We start from the raw sequence: 20,699 nt of genomic DNA, 5'->3' as shown, positions 1-20,699 counted from the left end.
GGACATGGAATTAGAGCACTAAAGAGGAAGTGTGTGTGTGTGTGTGTGTGTGTGTAGCCCACAGATGTGCGAGGAGGATTAGGATTTAAGAAGACTGAACTGACTTGGCGTGCAAATCTCCACTAAGCAAGGCTGTTTTGTACTGCAACTACTAATATTAGTGTCCAGATAGACAGGCCACAGGGTACACTAAGCTGAGGCACAGACCTACAATGGATGCCAGCTCTCTGGCCGCTGAGAGATGTGATGTGTGACATTGACCTTAATGCCAACAGTCATAAGAGTTAATTTCCTCGATGGGCGCAGGATGATGTATAAGTGGTAAAACAGGCCAGAGACCAGTCACCTGCAGTTTAGTTCAGACAGTGATGACGGTACAGCCAGGTAGCACAGAAGCTTTAAAGGGAAACCATGTACTGGCTTGACCTTAAAGATTAACAAGCATTTTGAAGACTACAGGAAGCAGAAGAAGGACCAACGCACTTGAGCCGATAACACTTATGTCGGTGTGCCGCCTTCAGGACGCCTCGTGATACGAGACAAAAGTCCAGATTGGAGACGCATACATGAGTTTTTAAATGTCACAGAGGGCTGGGCTGTCTGAAGGCGGGGACCTCCTGCCCTCCTGTTGAGCCACAGTTCGGTCTTCTAGCAGCATTACATGACATTACATGACATTACATTACATGACATTACGTTACATTACATGACATTTCGCAGACGCTTTTATCCAAAGCGACTTACAATGAGTTCATCACCCAAGAGAACAAACTAAGAACAAGAACACAGAAAGTAACATTTCTTCAAGAAAGTCCAACTACAAAAGTACCATAAGTAATACCATGAGTAATACCATAAGTAATATCATGAGCAATCCCATAAGTAATAACACGAGTAATACCATAGGTCAGCGGTTCCCAAACTCAAGAATGCCGCGGCCCAATTTGAAATCTGAAAATCTTCTGCGGCCCACCCGAGACTTAAATCCCAATCAGCGTTGACGACGCGTTGTCGACGGGGGGGGGGTTTCCTGCATAGAGAAAATGTGGGCGCGCGTAATTTAACACTGAGGTGTGCATCGGAGCTCTGGTGCGCGCGAGCCGAGAAGAGTTGACGGGGGGTAGACGAAATTTACTGGAGTTGATAAGCGTGTCTTCTTGTCTGATCAATACGCAACTGTAGGTTGCGCGACTTGTCTGAGCGGCCAGTTGCTGATCACTCACTCAGCAGCCTGATGTGCATGAATAGATGGTGCGCGCGTAGCGCGCAACATTTTTTTTGGGGAGCACCGAAGACCCATTTTGACCCAGGAAAAACCCTCCTGTGTGAGCGGATGTGTCGGCGCGCATCACGGCAGACAGAGCGATGCGACCCGAGATGTGTTAACGGGGTTGGGGGGGGGGGGGGGTGCTGAGCGATTAAATATATCTCTTGTTCTGCCTGTTTTGTGATATACATGCGGCCCACAGTTTGGGAATCGCTGCCATAGGTAATACCATAAGTAATACCACAAGTAATACCATAAGTAATACCACAAGTAATACCATAAGTAATATCATGAGCAATCCCATAAGTAATAACACGAGTAATACCATAGGTAATACCATGAGTAATACCATGAGTAATACCATAAGTAATACCATGAGTAATACTAAAAGTAATATCATGAGCAATCCCATAAGTAATACCATGAGTAATACCATAGGTAATACCATAAGTAATACCATAGGTAATACCATAAGTAATACCACAAGTAATACCATAAGTAATACCATAAGTAATACCACAAGTAATACCATAAGTAATATCATAAGTAAATAAGTAAGAGCCATTTAAGTGCCACTGAAGTGCTAATCTGTGTTTTAATCCAGGTATAGTCTGAAAATGTGTTTTTAGTGTCCAGGTGAAGATGTAGAGACTTCCTGATGTCAGTGGGGAGCTCGTTCCACCAATCAGGAGCCAGGAGAGCACACATCTGGATTCTAGTGATGAGCTCGAAGTGACGGAGTCACACGGCTGCAGCAGGTTGTTTGACGCTGTCGCGTTCACAGGCAGTCGGCTGCGATCAAAGTGCATCTGTGTCAGTGACTGGACCGGCTGCATCTCCTCAGTCCACAGGTGTGACGTCGGGTGGGAGGCGGACAGGAGGAATCGTCGACCTTCTTCCGTGAATGTGTTTAGTCTTCATCCTCTGCTCACTCTCGCCCTGCATATTTTGGGCCGAAGAGATGAAAAGTACCGAAGTTGCCAAATGACGGAGAGAGAAAAAGTGAGAGTAAGAGAGAGAGAGACAAGTGTGCGATCGAGGAGGAGGAGTGGGAGGACGAGAGATCCGCCTGCCAAGACAATGAAAGGAGTAAATAGCCAGTGAGAAGCAACAGCAGAGGGGAGGAGAGGAGAGAGCGGAGGATTCTGTTGGCTTCCAGACCACCGAGCCTCTGGGTACTGCATGAAAAAACACCACGCGTTCCATCCAGGGAAAAATACTGGGAAAACAAACAAGCAAACAAACAAACAAACAAGAGAGGTAAAAATGAAGACAGCCAATAACACGCCGACACAGCACTGACCACAGCCCCCCCCCCCCCGCCCTCTATCTCAGCTGCTCTCCATCTTCGCTTCACACTCTTCCTCACAACACCGTACCGCTGTCCCTCACCCTCCTCTCACGAACAACGGCTTCTCCCCGCTGCACGCACACGATCGCGCAATCAGCCGCACAATCCCTCGCACGCCGACCTGCTGTGGCTATTTCTCCCGTCCGAGCAGCTGGCGGAGGTCCAGGTGGCGCCGGGCCGGCTCCTTTCAGTCCGTCTCGCCCGGCGCTCCCCCTGCCAGCCCGGCGCCCACACCCCGTTCCGCCAGAACCACCGCACCTAACAGAGAGAAAGAACTGGCTGAATCCCCTCAGAGGACGGAAAAACACAAGCAGGGAGGGTTACTGACTGAGTTTACAAAAGAGGAAAAACACGCTGACGATGGGGGGAAGGATTCATGAAAAGGATCCCCCCCCCCCCCCCCCACACACACAACTTGGATGGGATATGGGCGTAATTTGTTTTGTGCGCCTTTGTTTTTGAGGATATCTGTGAAGCGCAGTGCCGGCTATACAGGACAGCGGGACTGAAGCGGAGCACTTTGGTCGGCTATCGATGCTTCGAGCGTGGTGGTTGTCGGCGGCAGGACCAGAACCAAAACCTCGGACCCTGCCGCTCCGCTTGTATCGTGGTTACCATCAGGCAAAGGGCACAACGATCTGTTGCTGAACAACATCACGGCTGAACTGTTTCCGATTGCTCTTCATTCTTTATTCCCCTTCGACTAAACCCGTGGTCCTGTGTTTCTCACCCGGGAAACTGAAGTCCAAGCGCTGCTGCCCCCTCATGCAGAGACACGGGAGAGGTACTATCCCTGGATGCCAAAACTGGCGGCGGAAAGGTTGATTTCCAGGCTGCTCAGTTTATTTCCTTCCAAAAATCTATTCTCTCCCTTTCCCTCTCTCTTCCCTCCCTCTCTCTATCTCTCTTTCTAGCTTCACACAGGTTGGCAGAGAGTCAGGCACGAGTTGTCGGAGGAGGCTGAAGCTTTAAACTGGTGCCAACTTCCCTCTGCTGTATGGGAGCATGGGTAGGGGTGAGGAAGAGTGGGACAAATGAGGGGAGGGGAGGAAAGAGTCGAGGCTGGATGGAGGTGGTCGATTTTTTTAAACGGGAAGAGGTGAGTCAAATAGATTATTTTTGCTGTGGCCTAAAAACAACCCAGTTAGATAATAAGAACCTACACACGTTGCTATCTGCCCTTGTTCAGGGTGCTAAAAGTGTCTAGACTCTGAAGAGCACATCTTTGAAGGCATCCATGCATTCCATACATACTGTATCCTAGCAACGGAAACAGTTGCTATGGAGAAGACCACCAACTACAGCAACGGCTCCATTATCCCCTGCGAGCAAGATGGAGGCACATCCTGTTGGTTCCTGCACGAACGTCTTTACTCAAACACCGACCTGACGAGGAACGACACGGATGGCATCCGCCGGGTCACCACAAAGGAATTCATTTATCTTGTTTTACCGACTTACGAGGAAAATAAATCCTCCTGAAAACAACCTTTTAAGTCTCCATTTGCAGAGATACCAGAGCAAATGAGACTTTTCGATTCCACTTATACTCTCCAGTGTCGCAGAGTCAAACCCAGCATGCAATGGGCAAGATGAAGATACTATTCAGGGTCTCCAATTCACCTTACCGGTAAGCTGAGAGACACCAATGCAGACACGGGGTGGACGAACACCATCCAGGACCAATCCACATTTCAGGTTGGGTAAGAACCCGGGACGTGTTCGCACTAAACAGTACACGACATTTGGCAACAGCGCCGTCCCAGCAGAGAAAATCTCTCCATAAGTAGCATGCTTTCCAAAATTCTTATATATTTTCTTCCCCTCTGAGCTAATTGCAAATGCCAAAAAAACAAGGGCATCTTGAGACGGCGGAGATTGGGAAAACAACAGAGCAATGATACCAGAAATATATCGTCACCATGAACCTGCTCTGAAGAGTTATAGAGAAGCATGTTACAGAGATTGATTTTGGTCAGCTGACCTCCCCCATCCTGGTTGGAAAGAAATATTGGCAGTCTATCCTGCAGTGACTCAAAATAATAGCTCCTGTGCCCCGACCATGTCGCAATCTGCCACTGGATCATTCTCGCCAAGGTCACAGAGTACATTATACGGGGAGCGGCGAGGGAGGGAGCGCAGGACATCGGGGCGTCTGAACAAGGAACAAGGAGCTTCTTTAAAGAGGCAACTTTCAGAATGAGTGATCAAATGTGTTCGCTCACAGACACACGAGGCTGGGACGGCACAGGGCATATGCGGAGACGGTCCTCTCTAAATTACTCATGCTTACTCCAACACACACACACACACACACACACACAAGAACAACCCCATCCCCACCTAAGCTGCCCCCCACGGTGAAAGGGGAGGAACAGATTTCTGCCATGCGGCGTCTCCGAGCTGCTTCGACAGACGGAGCAGGAACTTGCGGCGGGGCGGAGCCTTCATGCGCATAATGCCCAGATGGGTCTCTGGACTCTGCGGCACCCGCTTCCTCCTACGCCCTCACACCCTGCTCCCACAATGCACCTGGCGGACGCCTCAGTCTCCGGAGGTGAACGCAGGGTCCGGGTTCAAATCAAACCGCGCTTCGCCGTGGTCGTCTCGTGAGCCCCGCCGTCCCTAAATAGGACGACGGCGAGCTGAATGAAAGGCTAAACGCAGAAATGACTCGGTGCTACATCCAAAGTACGGATCAAATATTAAATGGGGAGAAAAATGGCAATATAATCTTTTCTGAAGACGACCTTTTGATAAACATTGAGTATCCGTGTGTTTCTAACATCGCTGAGAAGTACTGCCCTCGGAATACTTGGATTAAAAGGGATAAATATGAAGCTCTATCGAGTTCCCAGGGCCATACCTTCATGGGAGAAACCGCTGTTCATAAAGTTAGTAAACTGTGTTCATCATCCTGTCACTAAAGCCACTAAAGTGTTTATGCACTCTTTAATCCAACGTCAGGTTATAACAGCAGCACAACGAATGCATCGACCGCAAACCCAAAATATGTGCTGGCAGAGAGTTATCGTCCCGTTACACACAAATTGAACATATACAGGACTGTCTCAGAAAATTAGAATATTGTGATAAAGTTCTTTATTTTCTGTAATGCAATTAAAAAAACAAAAATGTCATGCATTCTGGATTCATTACAAATCAACTGAAATATTGCAAGCCTTTTATTCTTTTAATATTGCTGATTATGGCTTACAGCTTAAGAAAACTCAAATATCCTATCTCTAAATATTAGAATATCATGAAAAAGTATACTAGTAGGGTATTAAACAAATCACTTGAATCGTCTAATTAACTCGAAACACCTGGAAACACATTTTCAAATGTTTGATTTTGTTTTGCTGTTATAAATCTTTTTTTTAACTTGGTCTGAGGAAATATTCAAATTTTATGAGATAGGATTTTAGAGTTTTCTTAAACTGTAAGCCATAATCAGCAATATTAAAAGAATAAAAGGCTTGCAATATTTCAGTTGATTTGTAATGAATCCAGAATGCATGACATTTTTGTTTTTTTAATTGCATTACAGAAAATAAAGAACTTTATCACAATATTCTAATTTTCTGAGACAGTCCTGTATACAAATATTAAATTTGAATAAACACACTTCATAATTACATCACGTGTCATTTAGCTGACGCTTTTATCCAAAGCGACTTACAATCCTGTTACATTCAGACACCGTAGAGCAGCTACAGGGAGCAATTCAGGGTTAAGCGTCTTGCTCAAGGACACATCGACGAGGGCGGGGATTGAACCTCCAACCCCCTGATCATATTATTCACAATATAAATGAAGAACACAGGCCTACACGTACACACAGGCAGCCTATGTGCAGTTTCATGAGATAAGTAGGCTACTTCACATATTAACGGAAATATTAAAGTGCAGCAGCAGTTGCAATTATTATTATTAGCATTAATATTATTAATATTATTATGAATAAAGCAGCAGGCAATTCTCTGCCAATGCTCCTTGACGTGAAGTCTTCTATTGATCTGTGTTTACGACAGTTCACCAGCAGTCTTCTGAAGTCCAGGGTTCGTACGCATGTTGACCGATGGAATTCCAGGACTTTTCCATGACTTTAAACCAAATTTCCATGACCAAACTGAAATCTCGGTGCGTACATGAACACTTTTTGAAAATGTAGAATTCAAACAATGAGAATTACAAAGCATACAATACACCTTAAATGAAACAAATGAATGAGAGACAAAAGTTTGATTCAAAGAATAAACATGACTATACATGTTTATTCTTAGAAACACTTATATAAATGTTTATTCTTTTAATCAAACTATTATCCTTTATGTGCAAATCTGTTTGGACTTGGCCTATGCCAGCTTATAATTTGAGTCTTCCTTTCAAAAACATATGAATTATTTTAAACTCGACGTAAATGAACATGTGAATATAACACATTTCCATGACTTTTCCAAAACGTTTGTGATTTAAGTTTTTTTCCATGACTTTTCCAGGCCTGGAAATTACCATTTTAAAATTCCATGACTTTTCCAGGTTTTCCATGACCGTACGAAACCTGGAAGTCACTCGCCTGTGTTTACGACAGTTCACCAGCAGTCTTCTGCGGTCACTCGCCTGTGTTTACGACAGTTCACCAGCAGTCTTCTGAGGTCACTCGCCTGTGTTTACGACAGTTCACCAGCAGTCTTCTGAAGTCACTCGCCTGTGTTTACGACAGTTCACCAGCAGTCTTCTGAAGTCACTCGCCTGTGTTTACGACAGTTCACCAGCAGTCTTCTGAGGTCACTCGCCTGTGTTTACGACAGTTCACCAGCAGTCTTCTGCGGTCACTCGCCTGTGTTTACGACAGTTCACCAGCAGTCTTCTGCGGTCACTCGCCTGTGTTTACGACAGTTCACCAGCAGTCGTCTGAGGTCACTCGCCTGTGTTTACGACAGTTCACCAGCAGTCTTCTGAAGTCACTCGCCTGTGTTTACGACAGTTCACCAGCAGTCTTCTGAGGTCACTCGCCTGTGTTTACGACAGTTCACCAGCAGTCTTCTGCGGTCACTCGCCTGTGTTTACGACAGTTCACCAGCAGTCTTCTGCGGTCACTCGCCTGTGTTTACGACAGTTCACCAGCAGTCTTCTGAGGTCACTCGCCTGTGTTTACGACAGTTCACCAGCAGTCTTCTGAAGTCACTTGCCTGTGTTTACGACAGTTCACCAGCAGTCTTCTGAGGTCACTCGCCTGTGTTTACGACAGTTCACCAGCAGTCTTCTGAAGTCACTCGCCTGTGTTTACGACAGTTCACCAGCAGTCTTCTGAAGTCACTCGCCTGTGTTTACGACAGTTCACCAGCAGTCTTCTGAGGTCACTCGCCTGTGTTTACGACAGTTCACCAGCAGTCTTCTGAAGTCACTCGCCTGTGTTTACGACAGTTCACCAGCAGTCTTCTGAAGTCACTCGCCTGTGTTTACGACAGTTCACCAGCAGTCTTCTGCGGTCACTCGCCTGTGTTTACGACAGTTCACCAGCAGTCTTCTGAAGTCACTCGCCTGTGTTTACGACAGTTCACCAGCAGTCGTCTGAGGTCACTCGCCTGTGTTTACGACAGTTCACCAGTAGTCTTCTGAGGTCACTCGCCTGTGTTTACGACAGTTCACCAGCAGTCGTCTGAGGTCACTCGCCTGTGTTTACGACAGTTCTCGGGACATCTCCATCACCTCGGAGACGTCTTGTCTCTGCGTGTTATTGTGTTATTTACCTGCCACGACCATTTTCTCCTCCCATCCTTTCAGAGCGCGGTCTCTGCTTTGCGGCAGAGTCTTATCGGCCATTGAGTGAGCGACGTCGGCGGCAACCTGTGTGTGTGTGCGGGAACAACCGTGAACAATCGGGTTTACGGCAGGCACGGGGGAGAAGGGGGGAGGGAGGGATGGAGAGACGGCGGCGAAAGCGCCATCGATATGAATATTCATCGCGCGTGGGCGACGTCGTGCGCTGCATATTAACTAATCAAGGGGTTAATATGACTTTGGCACAGAAGCCTACAGTGCACCGTGTGCGGGAACGAAATTAAATTGAAATAAAATATCCACGCCGTTCCGCATGCAAATGAGCTCGTGCCAATTATGAGCCCTCGGTCGGTGGGCGGGGCTTCTGGGAGCCGGGCTCTGAGGAGGGACGTGTGGATGGGCGGGTCTCGCTCTGTGGTTCGTTTTACTGCAAGGAATGTGTGTGTCGGGTTGATCTGGAAGAGGAACAGCTGCACGAGGCCACTGCTAATAGTCTACAAGACGCGTGTGTTACAATGCGAAGACTGTGTGTGTGATCGCTGCCGCTCATACTTTAATGTATTGTTCTTTTAAAACCATCATTTATTTCAGCACATCTCCTGTCACCTTCAATACTAACATCTTTTACCCTCGGGGTCAATTTGACCCGAGCAGTTAAAACCTCCAGAACATTATTTAAATTAATATTATTTCCCAAGTTTAAGTGTGAGATACTTTATGTTTGTTTGTTGACTACCTAAATAGCTCATTAAATAAAAATAAAAAGCCCCCCCCCCCCCATCTCACTGATTGACCTCAAATTGTAAAGAGATATATTTTTTGGTGTTTTAATGGCTTTATATTACTGCTAAGTACATATTGTTTATATAAAATCGACCCCAAAGAACACCGATGCGTACAAGTTGTGTCCTGACATTGAAAACATATCATGTGAATTTTATGTTTACCCCGTTGTCCCCAATAAATTAGGAAAAGTCATGAAATATTAAGCCAAAAAAATGATGTTAGTAATTTGTTTAGAGACGTCAAACATTGAATGGGGTCAAATTTACCCCAAAGGTAACAGGAGGGTTAAAATATTTGTGTTGCTATATAACATTAAATGTAGCTTACTCGCTGATCTATACTGTCTCTCTTTTGTTGTTTTCTAACTTAAACCTGAACCAGAAGAACATACTGATTGTGATCTGATGTCGCTGCACCTGTACTGTGTGGTCTGATGAAACGGTGTAAAAAGACACGTTTGTTTCATGAGTGTAGATGCTCTTCTCTTTTCAGGTTGGTTGGGTCCTCTCTGTTGACAAATGCCAAAGTCATCAAACTTCATCGCTTTAATAATGTGATATATTTTCCTTTGAATGCTACGACAATTGTATTTTCAATTACAGTACGGCCTACCGACCGCTTCGGTAAATATTCACAACTCTTCATCGTCTTTGCCGTAAAAGTGTAAAAAGTTACAAATTGCCAATCCAAAGTCTTCAGACGAGTCGGCTTGTTGACGTCCGGGATGCGCCGCAGTCGTCAAAAGCCAGATACGCTCCGCATTGTGTTGTCGGTGGAGCCGGACCAGTAATGTGAAAGTGACGAGGGCAATTATTTACGTTTGGGAACTTCTTGTGCATTCTTTGTCCCATCCAATCTACCAGTAACAAAGCATCCAGGGCATTGTTCCTATATCCTGCAAGCCGGAATAATATCACACCCTGCTGCAATACCCCCGTTCCCCCTCTCTTCCTCTTCCTCTTCCTCTCTCACTTATCTGCTGGGGAAATGAAGCTCAATCACCTACGGAGGAGCTGAGGGCGGCACAGGGGACTTTGCAATGCAAATGCCGGGTAATTACCCGAAAGCCAGAGAGTGGAAGCACACAGAAGAAAATAGAGCAGGCAGAGAGAGAGAGAGAGAGTGTGTGTGTGTGTGAGGGAAGAAGAGAGAGAGAGATGAACCGAACACTAGGTTCACATGCCTGTTGATGCAGGATGATTGGGGTGTTTTTGGGATGTGTGGGGATGTAGGATGAGGAAGGGGGAGGAGGGGAGGAGGGGGCAAGAAGGTGATAAGAAACACAGGAACGGATGGGCACTACGGTGTGTGTGTGTGTGTGTGTGTGTGATAATTTCATTCCTGTGCGTGCGTCTGTGAATGTATGTGAGAGTTCCTTTCACAAATAACCAATACATGTTGTATTCCCCGTGTCTCCACGCGATTAAGGACTTTTAATTCAGGGGAATATTTGCACCGAATAAAATCAGTTTTTTGCTTTAGTGCAGTAGCAGTTCAAGTAGACGGATGTGTGTGTGTGTGTGTGTGTGTGTGTGCATGCATAAGTATTTGCGCCTGGGTGCTTGTGCGCACGTCGGCACATGAGCTCGTGGCCACTAGCGTCCGCATGCTCTCTAATGGGCCCTCGTGCACGTGGTGGGTTTATTGCATATGTTGGTGTGTGTGTGCGGTGTGTGTGCGGTGTGTGTGCGGTGTGTGTGCAGTGTGTGTGCGGTTCCGGAGGATTTAGTGAGGATGCCAGCTTGCAGCTGTTTGATTGTCAGCGAGTGAAAGCGAAGAGATGTGCAGATGTGAGTATCAAAGAGATGATGAAATGACCTGGAATTAAATGCCGCAGCGGAGAGTAACCGGGCGCCGTGGCACGTCGAGCCCTCTGCTTGGAAAGCTGTATATGTTTAGACGTCCATAAACATATACAGCCATGTAAATGTCATTTCATTCAATAATGATGATTGTTTGTGATTCAATACAGGACTCCAGCGTTTGTTTGTTCGTGGAAGATATTCCCGAGCAGTCGTGTGACTCTCAAGCGGTTTGCACCTCGACTCGACGGCCGCCGCCGATTAACATACGAACAAAACAGGAGCCGGCCGACCAGAAAACTGTTTTGGCGACTTAGTGTAATTGTGGCTTTGCTAAAGTCTCACTTCGCTTAATTAGAATAATAAATCACGCCGCCTCGTTGTTTTCAAAGGGCCCTCCATCGTCTCGCCGAAGCAGGTGGGTTTGTGGGATGGTGTGAAGAAACAAAGGGTCTGATTGCTCGGCTGAAGCTCCAGTCGGTTAAAAGCAAAACGTCGCGCTCTCTGAGGAATTCACATTCAGAACTGAGCCGTATCAATTCAGAGACCTGAGGAGGAAAAGCCAACTTGACACATTTTGATTCATATGCTGGCCCATGCTTGACTTCACTTGACATAAATCACTTGGCTCATTGGAAAATGGGAGAGAGGAGATGGTGGGGGGGGGGGGGGGTTGTTTGAATGACATGAAAGGCTGAGAAGGGATTGCATGGCGGTACTTTTGCAAGATGGTTGTTGTGTTTCTACTGGGAAGTAAACGTCTGCTTAGGCCGTCCGAACCGGCCTTCATGGCCAAGTGGGAACACGCACAGGGAATTTGACTGATGTCCATACATGTATTAAACAATTGTAAACAGGGATTCAGAAGTGCAGTGGTTCTGAGATTGGATATAGTGTGTTCAGCAATACTGGGTATAACATTATCTCTTATTTCAATTAACTTTTTCTTTTACACAAACTACAACATCAATAGCAATAAACTTAATTCTCCCTCTTAGACCAAAGAAATCATCAAATATTCACTCGCATTTCGGAAGCTATGAAACTGACATCAAGACCAAGTGATTATTTAAATAGTGGCAGATTTATTTTCTGCCGATCGACTCATCGATTAATCCTTTAAACTCTAGCAGCCTCAATATCTTTATTATCTTATAATCTCAGAAGCGTATACCATGTGTTAGCAAAACAGAAAATGTTGCATTTATTCATAAATATTCTCCGTCGTCACAGTTTAAATATATTATGTCCTTTCAACCAAGGAATCTGATTCTCAAGCAGCTCCTGTTAAGCAGTGATTACAAACGTGATGCACTCCTGTCATTTCTTCTCGTGTCTTCCTCTCATTCGATAAGTAGATACCCGGGTGGGGCGGGCCTCTACTTCTGAAGAGATCGTATGTAAACGTGGTCTCTCCTTAGCGCTGTGTAGCAGCACATTGCTTTCTGTGAATATTGGATTCGTTATTTTAGCGGTTCAAATAATTACATTTCATTTGTTCAGTGATTCTGTTCATTGTGCAGTGTTTTCAGTGCAAGGGGAGCTTAAGTTGTGCATTCGGAGAGCGTCTGCTTTCAACAGTATTGCAGGGATTGTTAAGGACTAGATTTGAGGCGTAAAAGCTATTTTACAGTCAAAGAATAATAGAAGCTGTGCTGTATGTTTTGTTTGAGACTCTTTCTCAAGGACCCTCACCATACACTCTTCAGACTGTATTATATTGGATCTCTGTTGGATGTTTGTCCCTTCATTAAAATGTATGGACCGTGTAGAGTCGTGCTCTTCAGCTCAATACACTGCTGCATTGTTGGGGAAATTACCTAATTTTTGCATTAACCCAATTTTGTCTGATTTTGTTAAATATCAGACGCATTTTCTTTGGGACTATTTTTTTTCCCGCCACTAATTTTCCACATAAGTTCTGAAGATGTTGAAAACATAAACAGAGAGAAGCGGAATAAATAAGTATTTAGATAATAACTGTTTAAATGTCATTATGTTTTGCATGTAAAATCTTACTGGATGGTAACTAGATGTCAAATGAAGTCTTTCCCTCTGAAATGCAGTTGAGTAGAAGTACAAGTCGCATAAGAATAAATAAGTATAATGCAAATGTTACTTTGCACCACTGACAAACGGTTGTATCAGTTTAACATATTTGTTGAAATGTTTTGTTCTTTTTTATATATTCAGTATTAATACCAATATATACGACATACAACAAGATAAAGCCCTCCCCCTATCACCCAACTTTTAAGTAATTCCTTAACATTATTTCTCTGACTCTTCTCTACTTGTCCTTCACAATCCTCATCACGTCTCATTTGCACATTACTTGTGACATTTTAAAAATACATTTCAGAATGGGACAACATTTGCTATCAGGTTCCTCTCTGCAGGTACATGTAGAAGGAGAGGATGGATACGAGGAGCACAGAGAACACAAGGGGTGATTATAGCGAGCGAAGTGCAGCGATGTAACACCAGTCCACTTCCTCTCCCGCTCGCTCTGGTGCTCCTGCCGTGCTAAGAGTGGCAGGGCTAAGCCACTCTTGCCCTACATACAGCCTAAACAACAGATTACCGACTGTCCCTCTAATCCCATGCACCAGGGCACGTGCCACTGTCACCATGCACCAACCAGCCAATCCCCCTGCAGCCTCCGTCACGGTGCCTGCTGTTCCTCTGCGATGCCCTCGCCCGATCGCTAACATCCTCCCTGTTTCTGATTTATGGGTCGGTCACTTTGGATTTTCGGGTTTTTATTTCTATCTGAAAACTGGAAACTGAGATCTCAAAATAGTTATTCCGACACGCCTCTCTTTCTCCCTCTGTCTCACCTCTCTCTGTCTTCCCTAGCGACACCCTGTCCTGTTCTCATCCTCCCCGTGCCACCCCGCCCTCTCCCAGTTTTAACCTCCTCATGACCACCTGGCATGGGACAGCTTCCTCAGTCCCTCAGCCTCACCTAAACCACCAGGCCTGAGATTAGGGTTAATCTGGACCTTGTGTCATCTTGTATCTATCCACCACCCCCACAGCCCCATTCTTCCCTCCCTCCCTCCCTCCCTCCCTCCTTCCCTCTTCTTTACCAAAGAGGCTTTGGTTTAAAATCCTTTATTGTGAAACCCCCGCTCCCCTTGCAGTGTCTTTCTGCCTGCTGCCAACTGCAACTTTTATTCCCGCACCACATCCTCAGCCAATCCTTAAACAGAGGTGGAACCTGTCCCCAAGCTATGTTGGTGAACAGATATGAGAAAAGGGTTTTTGCATTGTCTTTCTCTTTAGAATATATTTGGAATTAGGCAGACACAGGCACTGTGCTAAAATAAAATGCTTTCCTGTGTGTGTGTGCACATGAGCGTGCTGTAATACACGACCATTCCTACAAAGTGTGCATCCCTCGTCCCCGAGGACAGAGGAAAGGCACGGAGGCCCGAGTTGGATGAAGAGACTCCACGAGGGTGCAGAGAGCAAAGATGCATTGGAATGAAGAGAAAAAGGGGAAAAGACACAAAGTGCTGAAGCCCCTTTTCATTTGTTTTTGAAAATAAATGGCAAATTCTCCCTCCAGCAAAGTCTCCTTTCTTGAGTTGAAAAGCAAGAAAAAAGCACTTGGCGGACAGAAACTGATGGAATGAGAGTGAGATGTAGAGGGGCACGAGGGATGTAGGACAGCAATAGAGTGTCTTATCGTGAGGGGCAGAGAGAGAGACCCTTGAGCATAAGAACCTGCATGAGTTGGGCGCTTTCATGAGAAAACGGCATGGAGGATCTGTTGAAAGAATCACAAGATGCTGAGCTTATAATGTGAATGTCAAATTCCTTGCACAATCCTATTCAGCCAATTTGTTGAGCACTGTTTAATTTGTTTCCGATTACACAGATAGTCTGTTCGCTTGTTAAAGAGTGTGAGTTCATGTAACATAATGATTATTTATGGGGTTCAGTCATATGAATCCCAGTCAGCCGAAGGCTCCTCGTGCCTTCAAGACACACACACACACACACACACACACGCGACATGAACTTGATGGCATTATTGTTTATGTAGCAGACCTTAATGCAGGTAGGACGAGATGCTAAAGATTCTGTTTATTTCAATTCAATTCAGTTTATTTGTGTCGCCCATTTTCACAAATTAGAAATTCCCCTCAGAGTGCTTTACAATCTGTACATATAGACATCCCTGACCTTTGACCTCACATCGGATCAGGAACAACTCCCAAACAACCCTTCAGGGGGGAAAAAGGTAAGAACCCTTGAGGAGAGAACAGAGGAGGATCCCTCTCCAGGATGGACAGGTGTCATAGATGTCATGTGACCAGAAGGAATCATTACACACACATTAAAACACAGTAACAACAGGATCAATGAAGGTCTTGTAACTGGATTTGATTGTGAAATCCCAGAAGCAAAAAGAACAGCGAGACGCAGGAATGCCCGGTGGAGCGAGAGTGGCCGATCAGAGGCTAGAAAGCGACAGAAGATGCTGATGAAGGAAAAAAGTCTGAGAGTGAGGGGCGAAACGAAGAATATTTCAAAGTGATTATGCAAGAGTGCGATGTGTCCACAGAGAGCAGGAGAGGGAGAGCGAGTGATGTAGTTAATGGATGTAAAGTAATTGCTGTCATGTGGATTCTGATCCCAATAAATCAGGGTCAGGGTGGTCTCCGGTGCCGTGGCGGCGCGGTTGAGAAAGGGCAGGAGATCCTCGCTCCGACCGACACACACTCACACACACCCGTGTGCACGCATGTAAATATCAGACAATAAATATGAGAAACAGGACAATCCGTATGCCTTTTTTTTTTTTATCAGACGGAACTTTGTGCATGAATATGTGCAAATGTATTCGCTAAATTATCAAATAAAATAAAATAGTGTGAACCCCCAAAAAGTTGTGTCGTACATGAAATGACCTAATAAATAAAAAAAGAACAGCAATATAAAAGGAATTCACCGCAGCACGCCACCAACACCGGCCGGGAGTCGGCCCACATGGGATATTCGGGATGCAGCGTGCCGCGCCACGAGATCGCCTTCATCACGAGGAGCTTTTTAAAAATGCACCTCAAGTCCAAACAGAATACTGGAGGCCAACTAGTGCAGCCCTAACCTGGTTAGAAATACAAAGTGGTCCAATGAATTAGCTTGTTTATGAAAATTACAATAGATGCTCTTTCTGCTTAACGGGGCTGCACAATTGATTTAACTTATTTTCAATAACCATCACAAAGATATCCTGTTATTATGAGGGCTGTAAGTCGTGTTGTATGTGTTAATCTGAAAATACGTGAAGCATGTATTTTAATTACAAATCATGCAAGGGCAATTTAATAAAACAAAAGCCCTTAAAAAAAATGGAGTTGCTCACAGATTAAAAGAAGCCGCCGCGCTGCAACACCCAAATCAATTCTGATGTGAACGTTTCCATATTTTTCTTAACACATTTAATTTATTACATTTTAGAGTACAGTATGCCCCATATTATGTACACGGTGTTTTCTTTGATACTGTATGCCCCAAAGCAAATCACTCATGTTCAAACAATAATATCTGAACATGACAGAAATGGTGCAAAATGGGAAGTAGGTCACATAGCAATTTATTTGACAAAAAGGGATGGGGGTGGGGAACTGGGGCACGGTGTGTGGGGTAAGCAGAGGCAGAGGGAAGCGAGTTGGGAACGCAGATCAGATAGTGTGTGCATGTGTGTGTGTGTGTGTGTGTGTGTGTGTGTGTGCTCAGATTCGACCTGGAAGGAAAGTGACAAGCTCATTCAAGAACTGCTTGGTCAGTGAGGAATTGAAGAAAAAAAAGTAGGTTAAACCTATATTGTTTAGGTATTTAGTAAACACTACAAACCATACGCGGCAATACCCACTCATCAGAGGCTGCTTTGCCCACTCGAGTGAAATGGAAACTGATATTGTGGTCACTGGATCGGACACAGAGAGTGTAGCAGCATTGATCAGCTGTCAATGAACTGCCCAGCTAAACACACACACACACACGCATGCACACACAGTTGAGCTGTGTGTATCACCGCTGATATTTACAGAGTAAATACCTCACATGCACATAACCTACTGTAAATACACGTGTTCCCCTGCACAGATATCCACACACTCATCAGCTCTCTGGCTTCCTCCTGATCCTGTTTGAATCCCGTCATCACTGCACATCACAGCCGGATGATTTACAGAAGGCCACGCACATCTGTATTCTCCACTGACCTGCAGCGCTAAAGACTACATTTTATTTTATCGCGGCACGGTGCTGATGCAGAGACTCCTGCATCGGACTCCAGGTTCACCTCTGAGCCAGAATGTGTGTGTGTGTGTGTCATTGCTGAGAACTCTGGTACGTTTATTTTCTGGGTAAAACAAACAAACTAAATAATAATAAAAATCTTTAAATATTAATTTAGTATTTAAAAATGAAAATAATCTGATGACAGGTGGTATATGGAAAATGTCAAGAACAACAATATAGCACCTCTTCCAGGGGAAACATGAAGTTGAGATTTGACAGAAGCAAAAATAAAACAAAATATTTACAGTGATTAGTTTCACCAATGACTTTTCTGTGCGATATACTTTAATTGTGCTATAAACACTACTGCAGAATTGCAATGGGAAAGTTCTTCAACCAAAGAAGGAAAATAAAATGACTTTCTTTGTTAAAAAAAGAAGAAAGAAAAATCTGTCATAAAAATTGGGGTATTTCATACGTCCCCCACATAATGCACATATACAGGAAATCAAATCAACGTATGGGGCATTAAGTTTATGTGGCCCTATTTACATATTGAGAGACGACACCGTGTGCACTTTCAACACAATCTACAATCTGCGCTGAGGATCTGCAAAGCCACATTAACACATGCGAGAGGCTCTGGAGCACCAGTCTTTTCTAATGACTCGATAATCCGACCCAAATGCTGCCTGCTTGCTAATCTCTCCGCCAGATTACCGAACGAGGGACGAGCGCTGTCTATTTGTCTCGTCCTGTCTCTCTGCCCGTCTGTCTCTCCATCCCGGCTTGTCTCTTTGTATCACCGCTTGCGTCTTTCCCCTTGTTTTTTCTGCACGATGAAAGAGAAAACCTCTGTGACGGTGCGAGCTGTCTGCCCGTCGGCCCGCTCTCAACCTCGCGTGTGCACGCTTTTTAAAATGGAGACCGCGGTATAGCAGGCCATCCGAACGCACTCGCAACCTTTCCTCTCTTGTGCGAGGGTGAACAGAACTAATTCCCAACATATAAATATATGCAGGAGAGAATGCATAACATTTATGGCATGTAATTTATGCCCATAAATAATAAGGTTTCCATTCTTCGCCAAGAAATAGACCCCCAAAATTTTTTCAAAGAAGCGTGTTGCTCAAAAACAGATAAAGGAAAAGGGAATTAAGTGTCCTTCCATTCAAGCGGCCTTCACTCACACGCTCTCTTCAAATCTATCTCACTATCCCTCAGAAAAGGAAGTCCAAGCTGTCTTTATTGTTTCACCCCAGAGCTCTGCTGTTATTGTGAATTCCGTGTAACCAGATCTAAACTAACGTCATATTCGTCACACATCGACCACGTCCGATTCCAGATAGGTACGATAAAACACTGCCGCTGTTTTCTGCCTGCGAGGCCGAACAAAATGTCTCTTTGATTTTACAGAAATCACTCGATGTGTGCCTCTGTGTGTGTGTGTGTGTGTGTATCTGTGGCATGTGTGTTAGTGCGTGTTTGGACTCATCTCTGTTTTATACACTGTGGCTCAAGCCGCTGTTGACAGTCTGCAAAAACTTTTGACATTTAGCCTTTTACAAAATAACATTTGACGCCACTAATTCGAAGTGAAAGAGTCTCTGGATTATCCGGCTGCACCTGACAGTTTTTTTGCAGATTTGTTGACGGACGAGAGACAGATTGTACATTCCGCAAAAAATAATGCGTCAAATTCGAGGACAATTTTATCCCATCGAGGTATGTAATTCTGCGTGATATTGAAATATATATTTGTCACTTTGACTAAAATGGAGATCAACGGGTGTGAAGTGCACGTGTGTAAAATTGCTTCTGGGTGGATATGCAGCCGTTAAGCCTGCATGGTTTTGGTAATGGCAGGAGAAATATCATACAACCAGCAGCGTAAGTCAAACGTCCAATATTGCTGTATTTTTACAGATAAACTGAACATAAAAAAATGATCACAATCAAACTGTAGAGAACACACAGAGACACGGGGATACAGAAATGCTGATCACCTCAACGGCTGGAATGTTTGTTAAAATATATCTTCATGAAACAGCACCAATTTTGTCTGAATCATAAATGTATTTGAAATATTAATGTATAAAATCCCATTGGCCCCCAACTCCTCCATGTAGGAGTGAAGCAGTGACATGGAAGCGCTGTGGAACACTGCAGGTCCAAACAGTGACTGACAGACAATATAAGCAAAATAAATCTTGAATACAGTCAAAACATGAAGACATAAAAAAAATACACTCGTGCAGAATGGATCTCCTCCTGCATAGATATGACGGATGTAGATGTCGACACATTTCAAAATAATGAGAAAGGTTAGAAGCGGGGATATAGAGACGAGCTAAGGTGAGGCGTGAGACAGGGAAGAGCAATGGAAGGCTGGAGGGAGCGAGAGATAGAAAAGGATTGGTGAAAAAAAGAGAAAAAGGAGATTTGGGCCCCAGTGGACTCAGTGTGTTAGTGAACGAGTGTGTGTGTGTGTGTGTGTGTGTGTGTGTATAAGAGGGGGGGGGGAAGAGAAGAGGGGGGGGCGTCACTGCGGCTGTCCATTTCCCGGGATCAGCTGATGGCCGCCGCGGATGATGGAGCGGAGAGAGGTCAAGGGTCAACGCCTTGCATTGTCAGCCCGGCCCCCGCTCCTCTCCCGCGGGACTCCCTACGATCCCGACTCCCCCCTCCATCCATCCCCCGCTGACTCGCGCACATTTACATACATTTATCAGCGCCGCCCGGAGGACTGACTCGCCGCGACGCTTCACACCGCGGTGCGTGACACACGCGTGTGCACCCGAAGGGAAACGTGTGTGTGCTGCACGCGTGAACAACATTGTGTGTGTGTGTGTATGTGTGTGCAGGACGAAACAGGCCCTCCCATCCCCCCCCAGTTTTAGGCCTATACTCTCCTCACCCCTCACCCCCCCCCCCCCACACACACACTCACCTCCCCCACTTTGCCTGTGTAATCCCTGCCAGCTGGCCCCGTTGGATAATCCCTTTGCACTGATCAGCTGGGCCACGCATCCAGTACGGGACAGGACGGGGACAGGGGCAGATAGGGGCGGGACACTCCGTGTGTGTGTGTGTGTGCGTGTGTGTGTGTGTGCGAGGTGGGGGGGGGGGTGTCGACCAGAAAGCATAAATTGCAGCCTTCGCCTCCGCCTCGGCGCAGTGTGTCTGTGTGAGCGCCGGCTGCCTGTTCCTCCTCGTCCCTCCGTCCCTCATCACTTGTCCTTCTCCTCCTTCTCCCTTGGATCTTGACACATATATACCTTCATGGGTTATATATGTATATTTTACATCTTGGGCTTTTTTTTTGGTCTTCCTTTTTGGTGTTGTCTTGTGCAGATCCGAACGGATTTTTTTTTTCTGCCTGGGTAGAAATTGTAGAGTTTTTTCTTCTTTTTTCCTGCTCCACCCTCTCTCCTCTTTCCCCTGCCTG

The 20,699-nt window shown here is 45.4% G+C and overlaps 1 protein-coding gene across 4 annotated transcripts in view; it reads right to left on the bottom strand.

Moving 5' to 3' along the window:
• The window catches only part of msrab (methionine sulfoxide reductase Ab), a 57,817-nt gene extending 54,814 nt beyond the window's left edge, over positions 1-3,003 (bottom strand). For 2 of the 4 annotated variants that reach the window (XM_056427087.1, XM_056427086.1), the window contains exon 1: positions 2,660-2,993. The gene's annotated coding sequence lies outside the window, so the exon portion shown is untranslated. Of the gene's footprint in view, positions 1-2,659 lie in introns of all 4 variants that reach the window. The other 2 variants (XM_056427084.1, XM_056427085.1) reach the window with 2 other exon arrangements.
• Positions 3,004-20,699: the final 17,696 nt, after the last annotated feature.

Source organism: Pseudoliparis swirei, chromosome 11 (genome assembly GCF_029220125.1).
Source record: "Pseudoliparis swirei isolate HS2019 ecotype Mariana Trench chromosome 11, NWPU_hadal_v1, whole genome shotgun sequence".
Classification (NCBI taxonomy): domain Eukaryota; kingdom Metazoa; phylum Chordata; class Actinopteri; order Perciformes; family Liparidae; genus Pseudoliparis; species Pseudoliparis swirei.
Note: the sequence above shows the minus strand (reverse complement) of the source record. Positions and strands in the feature narration are given on the sequence as shown.